Source organism: Rhinolophus hipposideros (genome assembly GCF_964194185.1).
Source record: "Rhinolophus hipposideros genome assembly, chromosome: 11".
NCBI classification, from domain to species: Eukaryota; Metazoa; Chordata; class Mammalia; order Chiroptera; family Rhinolophidae; genus Rhinolophus; species Rhinolophus hipposideros.
In genome coordinates, this window is record NC_138057.1 from 78,303,381 (window position 1) to 78,319,211 (window position 15,831).

At 38.6% G+C, this 15,831-nt stretch overlaps 1 protein-coding gene across 13 annotated transcripts in view; it reads right to left on the bottom strand.

Annotated features, from left to right (window-relative positions):
• The window catches only part of FNBP1 (formin binding protein 1), a 113,518-nt gene that overhangs the window by 74,391 nt on the left and 23,296 nt on the right, over nt 1-15,831 (bottom strand). The gene's annotated exons all lie outside the window — the stretch shown is intronic.

The window sequence follows — 15,831 nt, forward strand, 5'->3', positions numbered from 1 at the left end:
AATCAGCAAACATTTCATACAAGGTTAACTTGGGAGGGAGTAGGGGAAGAGTCAAAAACATTTTCTCTCAAACTTGAGAAACCCTCTTCCAAAAAAAAGTAATTTCCTCAACCTCACTCCCACCCAGGCCCACAGAATAGTTGGAGAAACATCAACTTAAGACATTAAGGTTTTATTTTACTGGAATGTTTTCTGATTGACAATAATCACTCTAAAATGTTTGTCTGTATGCCTAATAATTTTTAATATTATCATAAAACACAAGGGGAAAATATTTAAGTTTTTCATAGATTCTTGCTCCTCAATAATATATTCCACAAACTCCTAGATTCCATTTCACGAAAGACTGCTCAGGGAAATTATTTATTTATGTCATCTACAAAGACAAGGGTTGTCAAGCAAATTAATAGTGTAAACAAAACTGCAGGTCTCTTTAAACTACTTGAGAGAACAAATAAACAAACAATTCAAGTACAGTAACCCCCTCATCCGCAGTTTCACTTTCCACAGTTTCAGCTACCCTCGGTCAACGGCCATCTGAAATTATTAAAATGGAAAATTCCACCACCCTTCATCTTGTCACGTAGGCAATGAGTCATCTCACACCATCACAAGAAAGGTGAGTACAGGATAAGATATTTGGAGAGGGGGGAGGAAGCGACCATATTCACGTAACTTTTATTACAGTATATTGTTATAATTATTCCATTTTATTATTAGTTATTGTTGTTAATCTCTTACTATGAGTAACTTATAAACTTTATCGTAGGTGTGTATGTATAGGAAAACACACAGCATATATAGGGTTTGGTATTTACTATCCATGGTTGCAGGCATCCACTGGGGTCTTGGAACATATCCCAGAAGATAAGGGGGGTCGACTGTAATGATTACAAATCATTCCTAGCTATTTAGAGAAAAGCTTCTTTAAAGATCCCTGGTACCATGTTTCCCCGAAAATAAGACCTACCCGGACAATCAACTCTAATGCGTCTTATAGTAAAATAAGACTGGGTCTTATATAATATAAGACCACATCTTATATTAATTTTTGCTTCAAAAGACGCATTAGAGCTGATTGTATGGCTAGGTCTTATTTCCGGGAAATAGGGTAATTGGCAAACCTTTGCTGATCTAGTTTCACAGCGATTAGATTTATTTAAAAACTCCTTGCCACACGCCTCCCTCCATTTGAAAGCTCCCCTCTGTACAATTTCCCACCATCTCCAAAGCCTTAGCTATTTTTAGCAGTTAAAGGTGTTTCCTTGAAGACTTGCTAAGACCATCTGCTCTTAGATTTCACTCTCATCCTGTCAACAATCTAACTCTACATTTTCCCCTATTACACTAGTTTGCAATTTTTTTAGCCCTAATGTATACAAATATAAAGCAACAGCTTTTGATACCAAAACTTTTTTTAAAGATCTATATTTGAATTGAGTTCACCTTAAAAATGACTGGCCTCCCACCAACAATGTGTTTTTAATAAAATTATCTGTATTCAAGAACATTCTCCAAGCTATAATAAAGCACTTACTAAAAGAACAAGGTCCAAATAAGATAGAAGATCTTCATAATAAAAACCTTAGTCAGAAACAAATAAATAAGTGCCTGCCTGTGAATATAGCATGGTTCTTTTCATGCTATATGAAAACACCTCTGGTGATGTCACATTATCACAGGGATTACCACAGCATGAACTTTTCTGACAGCAGCTAAAAGAAAATTCAAAACAGATGAAAAACTAATCAACCCACTTACATTCTTGATGAAAATGTGGAAAATTTAATGGAAAAAAATTCCAAATCTGAAAAAGACTCCTTTGTGAGCAAATATTATAAATGGTCCTTTAAAAAATAGCCTTTGCTACGTGGGGATGGTGCCTTATGACAATGTAACCCTTCCTGTTTGATGTCACATGAGGGTGGCTCTGAAAAACACTTTGTCATTTTAAAAATCATCAAGGACCCCAAAAGTCTTTTGTTTATGTGGGTTGTAGCTATCAGTATTTACTCTATCAGAAATTAAAGACAGAGATTTTTTTAAATAGTTATTAATTCATTAAAAAAGACAATAAGTCCATTACATGGTAAAGCAAATCGCATATATATACACATATACATATGTATGTGTATATATACATATACACATATACATATACACATACATATATATGTTTATTTTTAAGAATTTACTTTGTAAAACAATAATAGTGGGAAGAGTGGCACTGTTTTACATTTTTGCAAATCTCTTTAATGTCTGGCTTAATAGAAGACACGTGGATTCTCATAGATGCTTCTGTATTCAATTCGTTGTGATTCTTTACTTGGGTTGACGTGTATGAAAAAATACAACTGCACATAGATCTGTAGTTAGAAAACTGAAGAGAATTTCAGTAGCCTTTTTAGATAATGGGGGCTACCCTTTTTGATACCACACCAAAACTCACCAAATAATGGTTTCTCCAAGGCTAGGTGCAATGTGAAATCTGAAACCACAGCAATGAATTTTTCATACTTGGTACACTAAAATGCACTCGTCTGTCTTGCATTTTCAGTGGGTCTTTTACCTGTGCATGGTTGCATAACATGGGCACGGGTCACACAAAATATTATTTCACTGATACAATGCAGCTCTTCCAAGCGTTGGCACATTGCATTACATAAAACACTTAAAAGTCACATTTGTTTCTATCACCACCTATCTCATCTTCTCTGATGAGTCTTAAAACATTTGCAAGCTGTCAAGCTCACAGGGGCAAACACAAATTTTCCAAAATTCCAACTGCCACTTAAAAACTGGAATTTCATCATCAGCAACAAATATTGTCAGTTGTTTCCTTGAAGTGACAGGCTCACTTCATTCAGTTTGGGGAACATGTCTGCCAAATGCTCAAGAGTTTGTTTGCCAACCTTTTTCTGAAGGAAAAATGGAGTCCTGGGGAAAAAAGCAGCTAGTTCAGCCCGCAATACAATCACGTCAGTATTTTGGCAAGCCCCAAAGTGCTTTAGGCATACTTCCACCTTGTCAGACATATTATTACAAAGATGTATAGTCAAGAGTCGAGATCGTATAAAATTGAAAATCTTTATTGTTTCATTAAGGACATTTTAAAATAAAGCTGATTTTTCTTTTCTTTTTAACAGCTGATGAAGAACGCAGTGGCTGCTAGGACCGTTTGGAGCCACTGTCTTGATTCATGCCGAGGTGCCGGCTGTTTTACCCACCACCATCAGTGCAACTATCCATACAGAGAAAAAGACAATGTCTTAGTGTAGTCATGGAAATAGCTTTGACCTTGTAGACTCCAGGAGGTTTCTAGAACCTCCTGGGGTCCAGGGACCACATTTCAAGAAACACTACCATATGACACATACTCTAAAATTTCTATTTGAAAGCTGCAGATTACCAAAGATTTAAAAAGTCAGAGAATATATGCCCTACTGGAAAATAATGTTTAATTTATAAGTGCGTACTACCAAGTTTCCCCGAAAATAAGACCTAGCGGGACGGTCAGCTCTAATGCGTCTTTTGGAGCAAAAATTAATGTAAGACTCAGTCTTATATTATATAAGACCTGGTATTATATTATATTATATCATATTATATTATACCCAGTCTGATATAATATAACATGATATAATATAATACCGGGTCTTATATTACGTTTTGCTCCAAAAAACGCATTAGAACTGATGGTCCTGCTAGGTCTTATTTTCTGGGAAACACGGTATATAGAAACAACAATTAACTGTAAAATTACCAAGAGAACTGCAAATGGATGTTTCCAAGTAGCTGGTTACAACCTATCAGGTACCTTCCAAGAACCCTGCTAAACCCCTCTCTTGATCCAACCAAAGTTTTCAGCCAGAAGCTTTCCGCTATGAGAGGCTGATCAAGCTGAAAAGACAAATGAGGAAAGTACAATTGTCTCAGTTAACATACAATTGCTGTATATCACAATTATTTTCAGGTCTGGGTTGATGAACTATGCTGTGATTAAGCTCCTTTAGACACTGAAGATTGAACCAGAGTATGTATGAACTATGGCATTTGTTTGGGTCATTATATCTTCATCAGAGTTCCTAAAGAATCATGAAGTCCAATACAAACAAATTTTGCTTTCACATACCTACGATTTAAATCCATCAGTCACTGTTAAGGCTGTTCTCCCCAGCTCAATATAAAAAGATTAGTCTTGATTATTCAGGAAGTCTTCTGAAATCTGATTTTTTAATTCAAATTATGCAAACGAGCTGACACACCAACTCCATTCAGAAAAGCTAGTTAGTTACTTTGAGTAAGGAAACCCAAGTCAGCCACAAGTAAGCATAGGCCAACTTTCAATACGAACATGGTACTTCCTCTAACTGTAAAGTGTATTCAGCTGACACTAATTCAAAAATCCCCGGAATAAGCCAATCTAGCAAGAAACTGAGTTGCTCAAGTTACCTGTGTAAATGGCTCTGACTCAGAGAAAGGGTGTCCTGGGGCAGCTCTCTGACACAGAGAAACCCTCCCTCTGAGCAACCCCCCCCCCTTCTGCAAGACACTCAGCGAAAGGACTTATCCCCTTCATATCAGAGGGTCCACTTCTGGCTGTGCTGTCTAAACCACTGTTTTAGGATACTCTAATTTTGGATACATCTACTTTCTTGAGGACTTGGGCTCTTTGAGAAGCAGACCTTAAATGGCTCTATTTAAACAATCCCTTGGGATGGTATTACTGGTATTAGCTTCCTCTTACCTTTGAGGGAAAAGTTTCAGAAGGTATAAATTTACCGAGAGTAAATGTAACAAAAACCTCCACTTAAAATGGTTTTAAAAAAAATCAATTTGGGTCTGAATATTAAAGTGGCTCAACAACAACAACAAAAGTTTTATAAAACTTTAGAAACAAAAATGGGTCATCACAAATGCCACCTGAAATCCTAGTCCTTGCATTTTTCACAAAGACTTCCATTAATGTCCACGGATAAATGAAGAATTTTTCTCATACATTAAATTTAAAAGCAGAAATACCCACATATACATTTTCAACATAAAAGTGTCAAACCTTGAAGCGATGAAAAACCATTACCCAAACTGATTTCATTGTTTGCCCAGAAAAAAACAGATCAAATATAAAAGGGAGCGTTAGAGGGTTGATTCCGGGGAGCACAGACACCCTAAGTTTTCACAGTACAGTCGGAGCAAATCCTGTCATGTCACACACTCAGCTGCTGTTTCTGAAACAGGCTCTGTGAATGCGGGTCATGTGTTCTCTGGTTTGAAAATGCCTACGAAAGCAAGAGCCTGTGACAAAACTGACACGACAGAGACTTCGACGTGACAGTATCATGGCTAGATGGTTAACACAATGGATTTTAATAAGAAAGGGAAACGCGCATGCGCACGCACACACACACACACACACACACACACACACAAAGGTTTTACAGCACTCAGACTCTCTTTCAAACGCAAGTCTACAACTTGCCATAAAAACAGGTACAAATTCAGGCATATCTCCTGTAACCAGCCACACTTATGTGTGTTTCGGTTGTGAAAATGAAAATACTAAGGACTTGCTCTGTGTTCGTGGTTTTTTCCAGCAATTGCATTCTAAACACAAGGGGTAAGAACATAAACCCAAGATGAAAATATATGTATGAGATTCAAAAAACAAAAAACTAACCAAAACTTAAAAAAAAAAAAAAATTCAACAGCATATGAAGTTAGTGATATAAAGAATGTGGAATGGCACACAGAATATGAAAAGCTGCATTTTCATATTTTTCTAACAATAATTATATTGTGTAAACGGGCAATAAGAAGGCTGCTGCTGGATGTGCAACAAAAGGCAGGACCTGAAAATAGAAGATGTGGGGCTGATGAATACAGGGGTGCCCTCTGCCAAACGTGATGCAATTTTACACTGCATCCTAGAATGAAAAGAGGGCAAAGAAATATCACTTGCAGAAAAAGCACCAGCATTTTGACTATATCAGAGTCTGCGCAGATGAGATGTGAAGGGGACAAGCCTATGGAATATACCCCTTTAAGGAGCCACAATAACCTTCTGACCTATTTCAATGTACTGAGAACACCCTAGTCACTTTCAGTTCCCCCTCTCTGTTCCTCTGGATACAGTAAAAGCAGCAAACAAACATCTGTAACTGCCCCAAATATGCTGAGTGCAAGGGATCATAAAGAATGAAATTTTCAAGGAAAAAAAAAACACTTTAAAGAGCACCTACTTTTTTTCATTAAAAAAATAAAAACACAAAACCACACAAATTTTTAAAGTGATTTTAAAGATTACTCCTCCAGAGAGGCATTGTCAAATATCTTAAACAGAAGAGGAAAAGTATTAAGAATGATGAGGCTATAAAAACTAGGTTCAGAAAGCTAGGCCTAAAGTGTAATTGTGGTGGGATGGATCAAAGCAAATAAAGGATAGAAACTAGCCACAGAAGCAAAATCTTGCTCCTTATAAAAAAAAAATGCTCTGTCTCACGGTGACAGAACAAATGCAAGAGGGGCTAAGTCAAGTTGTGATTGTAAGGTAAACAAATTTAATGCAAACGTTTAGTGTCATTCATATCGGCTTCAACCCGGAAATGGAAACCTTCTCATCTGTTTCCTGGTTTCTGCATCGGCTTCGACAACGAAGGCTGTCTAAATATGAATTGGTGTTTTTCCTGAACCTGCTCCGTTTGCAGATACGAGAGTTGTCACCTTCCCCTCCTCCAGCTGTCCCACATTCCTTTAAACCATGGAGAACTAACCTCTTACCCATCCCACACTGTTCTCTGCAGGTGATTCTCTCCCTAAGGAGACAAGTTCAAGACCAAGGGCAGAAGAGAACAGGGAGAGGGAGAAAGGAGGAAACCGCATTCTAAATACCAGGAAGAGCTTTTAAGGCAATCCAAAGACTGATAAAGAGCAAAATGTAGAAGCTAAATTTTTAATGAGAAGGAAAAGCCAGATTTTTAAAGTCCTGACTTATTTTTAGACTCTGTAAGTATTTCCAGGTAAGTGTGTGCGTTGGGGGGGAGTGCAAAATATTACAAAAATATCATAGGAAAAATAATTTTTCAGCCCTGTCACCTGAAACTTAGTTAATGCCGATGAAAAAGACTTCCCAAACACTTAGCAATGAACTCATTTACAATTTTAAGCCCAGAAGGTTAAGCAAACACACAGGTGTTGTCCCTTTTTAAGACAAGGAATCCCAACTCTCAACCCCACTGCCACAGTTGAGCATCTGACCCAAGGGACGCACACAACAGGCGAGATTGGACCAATAAGAAACTCTCTACTGGTACTGGTACCGGAGCTAAGAAGTGAAAATTGTCCCTGTGCATGGCAAATTAGGAAAACACACTAGTCTGCAGAGATGAAGAATAGAGCTGAGATGCGAGATGCCATTACGCGGGACATTCAAAATGGATGTACCTCTGAGCTTTTCACTCGCTGATTCAAGTCTTTGTGAGACTAGCCTGTTCTTCCAGTCCCTAGTTTCATAGGATAGTCTTTGGGGCAGAATGTCTTGGCTGAGAATCCAGCAGCTATCCTACACCCATCCTGCTGGAGGGTTGAGCCCCTCTGCTATTACAAGATCGCTTTCCCCGCCTCCCTTGCAGCTAGAACATGGGTCTGTGACATCAACCTGACTAATAAGATGCAGGGGATTTCTAAGGGTGGCTACTGAGAAAGGTTATCTGGCCTAATAAACTCCTCCTCTTCTTGACTTGACAAGGTCATAGCTGCCTGTGAGGCTTGGAATGGCAGAAACAAAATATGGTAATATGGTGGGCTGGCCCGGTGGCTCAGGCAGTTAGAGCTCCATGCTCCTAACTCCGAAGGCTGCCGGTTTGATTCCCACATGGGCCAGTGGGCTCTCAACCACAAGGCTGCCAGTTCAACTCCTCAAGTCCTGCAAGGGATGGTGGGCAACTCCCCCTGCAACTAAGATTGAACATGGCACCTTGGATTGAGCTGCTGCTGAGCTCCCGGATGGCTCAGTTGGTTGGAGCACGTCCTCTCAACCACAAGGTTGCAGGTTCGACTCCCGCAAGGGATGGTGGGCTGTGCCCCCTGCAACTAGCAATGGCAACTGGACCTGGAGCTGAGCTGCGCCCTCCACAACTAAGACTGAAAGGGACAACAACTTGAAGTTGAACGGCACCCTCCACAACTAAGATTGAAAGGACAACAACTTGACTTGGGGAAAAAAAAACAGTCCTGGAAGTACATACTGTTCCCCAATAAAGTCCTGTTCCCCTTCCCCAATAAAATCTTTTTAAAAATATATGGCAATATGGTGATGAAATTGCTAGACTTCAACACCAATCCTGGGATCTCTCTGCCTTTGGATTCCTTGTGGTGTCAGATACTATGTGTCTTTATCATCTATGTCACTCTCCTTTGAGTCTTTTGTTACTTTCAGTCTAACCCCTACACTCTTGTCTCTTTCGAATAAATTGCAATTATTTAACCATTTCTTACTGAGCGTTAACAGTGAGCCAGGCTCAGTGCTAGGCAATGGAATTATAATAGAGAACAGTGGAGTTTTAATGGGGGTTAAAATAAAAGGGCAATGGGAGCATTCAGGTGTGGGACCCAATCTAGATGTAGAACTAGGGAAAGCCTCCCAGAGGGAGTGATGTTTAAGCTGAAACAAGAAGGGTAAAGGAAAGTCAGCAGGCAAATCGGAGAGCAGTGGGGACAGAAGATGGGAGAGGGAGAAACATTCCAGGCAGAGGGAAGAGACTATACAAGGGTGGGAAGAAGGAAACACAGCAAGTGGAAGGAAATGAAAGACGTGAACCTGGAGTGTAAGATAAAGGGAAAATATACTGTGATGGGGAGACTGGCGGGGCCCCCATCAGTCAGGGCTTTGGACACCATGGCAGGATTTCCTAGTAAGACTGGTGATTTCAGAACTGATGGTGTTTGTCAACTAATCAATCCTCTTTCTCTCTAAGACTTCCTTGTGGCTTACAGCTTGTGTTTTTAAATTATTTAATGAGGTTTAGGATATCATCTATGATTCTGCAAAGAATTTTTCACTGTATGAGGCCCACTATTCCATTGAAGAAGAGAAATCTAATTTTTGAGATAAATCAAAAGCTTTACTGGTCGATATTCTCTTCTAGTTAGGCCAATAATCCAGACCTAGCAGAAGTTTTACATTTCATCTTTCCAAACATTGCTAAGTGGAGAGTATAATGTTTGTGCAATGAGTACAAGCTTTGGACTTGGAGTCTGGACACCTGGGTTCAAATCCCAACTCTAATAATTACAAGTCATGTTACTTTGGGCAAGATTCTTTCGTTATCAGGTCTCAGTGCCCTCATCTATAAAGTGTGGAAATAATTTGCCCCTGCCTGATACAGGTTCTTTAAAATATCAAATAACATGATGTATGTAAGCATGATAAAAATGTAAGCCTTTGTTATTTTCCCTGTTAATATTGTGAAATATAATTTATTTGAATTCTACTTTCCAAGAACAGTTGATGTCTTGGAATTGACGTTCTCAGAAAAGGAATTAAAATGGGAGAACAGCCTTTACAGGAAGGAATAAAGATTGAGACAAAGATTGAATATTAAAATAATTTATTAAGATAAATGCTGGGAGAGGAGCCACTATGACCATCTGAATGCGTCCACAGTCTCTTATTTGCAAACCCCATATCAAAAAAATTCCTGAAAACCAAAAAAATTTTTCTTAAACTCATCCGGTGACAAACCTTACCCGAGTGTACTTATAATCTCTATTTATCACATTTAGTTTGAGCATTCATATCTTTCATGGCAGGACTACAATGTTACATAATATATGATATATTTACTGTAGTTCCTTTACAAATTCTAAAAAAATTGGAATTCCAAACACATTTGGTTGCAAACACAAATGAATTATGGACCAAATTTTCAGAAGTTAGTTGCTCAATCAGATAGGAAAAATAAAAGGTATAAAGATTGGAAAGGAAAAAACGAAATGTCATTATTCACAGATGATATGAGTAACTGTAACATAGGCCAAAAAACTTGCTGATAATTAGAATTAGGAGTTTAACATGATTGCTAGATATAAAATCAACATATAGAGTCCAACTGCTTGTCTATACACCAGCAACAAACAGAACGTGAAATTTTAGAAATTTTAGAAATTTTATTATATATAATAGCATGGAAAATTGCATGTAGACAGAAATATACTTAATAAAACATGTGTGAGACCATCATGGAGAAGATTAAAAGACATTGAAAGAAGAAGACATTGAAAGACTTTATTAAAAGACATTGAAGAAAACCAGAATGGAGAGACAAACTATGTTTGTGGGTTGGAGGGCTACATACTAAGTAGAGTGTATCAGTTCTCCTCCAAACTATCTATAGATTCAATGCAGTTTCAATTAAACTCCCAACAAGTTTTCTGGAGAACATAATTCAAAGATTTAAATAGAGCTGCAAAGGTCACTCAATAGCCAGACTGTCTTAAAGAAGAACAAGGCAGGGGGACTGGCCACACCAACACTGACTTCTTATAAATCAAGAGGTTGTGGAGGATTGGCCAGGGACAGAAAAATAGGTAAATGCAAAGGGCAGAAAGGCCGGGAACAGTGCCCTGCCAGAAAAAGACTCTTGGTATAGAAAAGAGGTAGCCATACAGAAAGGACATCGACACTAACGGCCAAGGACCTGGGGTCTGGCGCTAGATGACTTACTTGGCTCTTTGACGTACTAGCTGTGTCACATGGAGCGAGTTACTTAACCTCTCTGTGTTTCTGTTTCTTATCTTAAAAATGGGGATAAAAGCAGGATTGATTTGTGGGGTTATTATAAGAAATAACTTAAATCTCACGCTTAGAACACTGCTTGGCATTTGGTAAGCTCTCAGGAAGGGCTCATGCAACCATCATCACGATCGTCACCATCAGGCCAATGGGGAAAGAAAAGGCTCTGCCATAAAAGGTCCTGCGACAATTGTATAACTACTGGATACAGTGAAACCAAACCTCTATTTCTTACAATATACAAAAACTAACTCCAGGTAGATTAAAGACCTAAATGGAAACAGCAAGGCTATAAAACTTGCAGGAGACAATATAGGAGACTATCTTTCTGCTCTTGAGGTAGGAAAGAAGTTTTCAAGACACAAAAAAGCATGCTCCACAAAGAAAAAAAAGTGATGAACTTGACTATATACAAATGGAAACTCCTGTTCATGAAAAGATACCACAAGGAAAGTGACAAAGGACAAAGTGAGAGAAGATATTGTAACACAGAAGATCAACACAGGATTAGTATCTAGAATAGAGAAAGAATTCCTTTAAATCAATTTTTCCTTTTTTAAAATTGAGGCATAATAGAATATTATATTAGTTTCAGGTGTACGACATAGTTCAGTATTTGTATAGATTGCAAAATGATCACCGTTAAGCCTAGTTAACATTCATCATCACCCATAGTTACACATAAAAAGTTTTTTTCTTGTGATCAGAACTAAATCAATTTTCTTAAAAAGGCAAAAATAACCCAACAGGAAAAGGGACAAAAATGATAAAAGTTTTAAGCATGAAATGATATTTAGGCTTCTTAGTAATCGGGGAAATGCATATTAAAACTACAATGAGATATCATCTCACACCCACCAGACTGGCAAAAATTGAAAGCAGAGAACACCAAGTATTAACAAGCACGTGTTGCAATGGCATCCGTCATACACTATTGGGACCCCGGACCACAGATTGGTTTTACCTAGTAAAGGTGAACCGTGCCCCTGTGCGACCCAGCAATTCCTCTACTGGATACGTACGGATCTTGTGGTCTAAGACCCTGCTGCTCACGTTCCCCAAGAGGCAAACACAGGAATGTTCATAGCAGCAGAATACAAACAACCCAGCTGTCCCCAGGATTCCATTTACATAAAGTCCCCAAACAGGTAAAACGAAACAACGTATTATTTACTGACACATTCATTAATTGATGAACAACTACAAAGAAAAACCAAAGAATACTCTTTCGTATAAGATTCTGGCTAATACTCCAGTAGGGTGGAGGCGTGGGGCGGGAGGGAGATGATCAGGAACCGGCCACAGGGAGTGCCTGGAGCCGCGTTCATTTTACTGCAGTTTTTGTACACGTCATTCTACACATACGCATTTTCACACGTTTTCGCGATATGCCATAATTAATATTGAATTGTGAGTTTATACTTGGATTGATGGGAAAAGCAGCATAAGAGAAACTTAGGAGCCTCGAGCCTCCACCTACTGGACATCAAAAATGGAGATAAAACATGTATGGGAGAAAAGAAGAAGTCAACAGAAAAACCTATTACGTAAAGTATTGAACTACTGCTTTTTCCTTGATTGATGTACTTCCTGTTTTGTTCTCATTAAAAATATAAACTATTCCTCAGTACTATTGGGCATCACTAATGCCCAAGTATGAATTGATTATTGACTGCAAAAAAGACTTCACACTGAGGCGGGGAAATCTTTTTTAAAAAATCCAGGACTGTGACTGTTTACAAGCTAGAAGTGTTTTTCACACATCATCGCAGGAATGTAACAGACAATTTCATGTTTGTGAAGGTTAAGAGAGCACAAAATATTGCATTAAGCCACAGGCGCTGTATTTCTACTCTAAGCCAAAACCACAGTCATCCATTCATTCATCCACCAGTGTTTTACTGAGCACCTGCTTTGTGTCAAACTCAATTCTAGGAACTGAAGGCATAGCAGCAAATAGAAGACATGACTTCTCTATTCTCATGGAGCCTACATACTAGTAGATCTTTACCATACAAAGCTATAAAGGCATTTCAAAAAGATGAATTTGGTTTACATTCCCATGAGAACTACTAGGTCTCAAAGTCTACTGATACCTATTAGCAGGGGTGACAGTCAAAATATTTAACAACAAATTAGCAACAGATTGCCCATCCAGAATCCAGCTGTGCTGAGGCATCCTGGCTGAAAAACAACCAGTTGCCCAATTCCAGAAAAGGTGAACCAATTACATACCCACTAACAGATCGCAGAGTCCCTATGTTATGGAACCATGACCATAACTGAATAGTACCACATGTAAAACAAAAAAGAAAAAGGAAGCATGAAGAAAAAGAAGAGGGAAGCTTTGCTTATTTGGTAAGCAAACTGCTGTGTTTTGCATTTCTTTGATTATTCATGAAATTACCCTTTTTATACATGTTCATTAGCTTTTGGCATTTCCTTCCATAATTATTCTCTTAATGTTAATTCATTTATCTATCAGAAACTTTATATTTTTCTTATGGTTTTGCATAAGTTGCTCACATATGAAGGTTTACCTGTCATATTTGGTATAAATGTTTTGTCTAGTTTGTTGATTTAAAATTTTATATATTTTTTTTGATGTGCAGACATATAAATGTATGGTTACCTCAGTGGGTTAGAACTATGAGGGTTTCCCCCACCATTTTACATTTCTGTGTGCTCCAAACTTTCTTCATTTTGTATTTTTTATAATTATCAATATAGTATAATTATTTAATTAATAAGTTATTTTAAAGACACCTGAGGAAGTATCTATTCTGGAAGTAACTTATACCTTCACTTTACAGAGCCATATTCCCTTCTAGGCAGTAGTTTACCATATAATAGCATAAATATTGCCATTTCATTCAAGTTTAATACTTTTACCTAAAAGGGAAAAAAGGTTCCTACTGACATGTAACATTAAATAGAAGTCCAGGGTTCATTTTCAGCTGCCTTTTCCTCTGAATATCTAAAATCTACTGCCAAGTGCTGCTACCTGAGTACTTTTCCATTCACCAAAGGTTCACTGGGTGGGCTCTTACCAGTCGTCGTAATACCAGTTACCTCTGTCGCTCAGCACGGTCTCACCTGTGCCGGACTCACCGCAACCTGCACTATGAGTCGAGACTCCGATGGCACCTAGCCTTCAATGAATAGATGAATGAGGCAGTGCAGGCTACTTCAACCATCACATTCCTTCTAGCCCACAACCGGAGTCAGCTCAGTGTGCATGCGTACTTTACTATTATCCTGGATTTCAGGGCTACATGGGTCAGCCTTTCTGCCAAGTGCCGGGATGGGGCTGTGAACAGAAAAATACCCTGCTCTCATGGCACTATTAACAATGCTATTTATGAAGAGCATGAGATAACATGAGATTGTCCCAATGTAAGGTGATAGTTTTTTTAACGTCCTATCATGATGTTAGGAACTCTCAAGTCCCTGAGACCGGGTGTAAAAAAGAAAAACAAGCTAAAAAAAAAAAAAAAAAACTGAAAAAGAACCCCCACAAATCTAGTACACGACTCACTGCCTTCCCTGGACTGCTGCCAAAGAATATGAGATGACTAAATGTTTAGACACCTATAATCTTAGCACAAGTGTTTTCTTTTCGTGAATTATACATGGGTAGTCAGTTCTCCTAATAGCATAAAGCTATTCAAGTTTTAAAAATAAACATGAATAGATATTTCAAAGCAAACCCACCATGTTTGGCTCTCTTTTTGAGTGTTGTAATTATTTCTGGCTTCATCTGATTACAATGTTTTGAGCTCCTGTTTCTGTGTTACAAATCTCTTGTGAGCAAATGCTAATAGAGCCAACACACTAATATTATGCTTTAAAAACAAACCGAATGTAAACTACAAACGTTCAGCACGGCTGGGCACACGAAGCATTTTCTTGCAGAGCAGGAGAGCTTTGTGGGTTCGGCCGCACAAGGCACTAGAGTTAGACAAGTCCGCGCGGGTTCCCACGCTTCGCCTCTCTAGCGTGTGAAGTCGCTGCGCCTGTGTCCTCATCCTTAAGCGGGAATAATAGTACCTCACTGAACGCCCCTGAGCTGTACACTTCAAAATGGTTAAAATGGCAAATTTCATGTTGTCTTTATCTGATCACATTAAAAAAATAAGTGTAAGGAAAAAGAAGAGTATTAGGAGAAGTCAGAAAGATCCCGTCAGACCCAACCATCTAGGGTCATGCTGGCCATTGAAAGGACGTGTGGAGTGAGCTGGGAAGCCAACTGAAATTCTTTGAGAATGGCGAAATTATACTGATATTGTTTACAGACTCTCAGTATCCCTTTCACCCCTTCTAAGTTTCCACTTTATCATAAAGGCTGAATGGCTTTTAAAAATGACATTTCTCAGACTCTTGGATTTAGGGATTTGGGTTTGGGTTTCACGAGTGAGAGGGACTCTTATGAGACCCAGAAAGCAAAAATAAGGCAGTGAAAAGCAAAAAGAGTACCAACCTGGTAGAGTCATGGGGACATAAAATGAGTCAATATGGTGTAAGGTGCTTAAAACTGATGCTGAGCAACTAAGAAGCTAAATAATAAAAAGTCCCATGTCTCCCCGAAAATAAGGCCTCGCCGGACCATCAGCTCTAATGCGTCTAATGCAATCAGCTCTAATGTGTCTAATGCAATCAGCTCGAATGCGTCTTTTGGAGCAAAAATTAATATAAGACCGGGTCTTATGTACTATACTATACTATACTACCAGGTCTTATATTAATTTTTGCTCCAAAAGACTCATTAGAGCTGATGGTCCAGCTAGGTCTTATTTTCGGGGAAACAACGGTGGCTAAATCATAGCAATATCATAAGACGGGTCAAACAATGAACGTTTGCATCTTAAAGACGAGATAAAACCATCTTTAACAGTAGATTCCATTCGGCCTTTTGCACATCAGTTAGTCACAGCATGAGCTAGGCAGAAATCCCACTGCTGGTGGTTGTGACCATGGCCCGGAGTCTAACAGCACAAATCCTTGTGTCCCAGGGTTTTGGGGCAGGACCGTATAGGAAACCC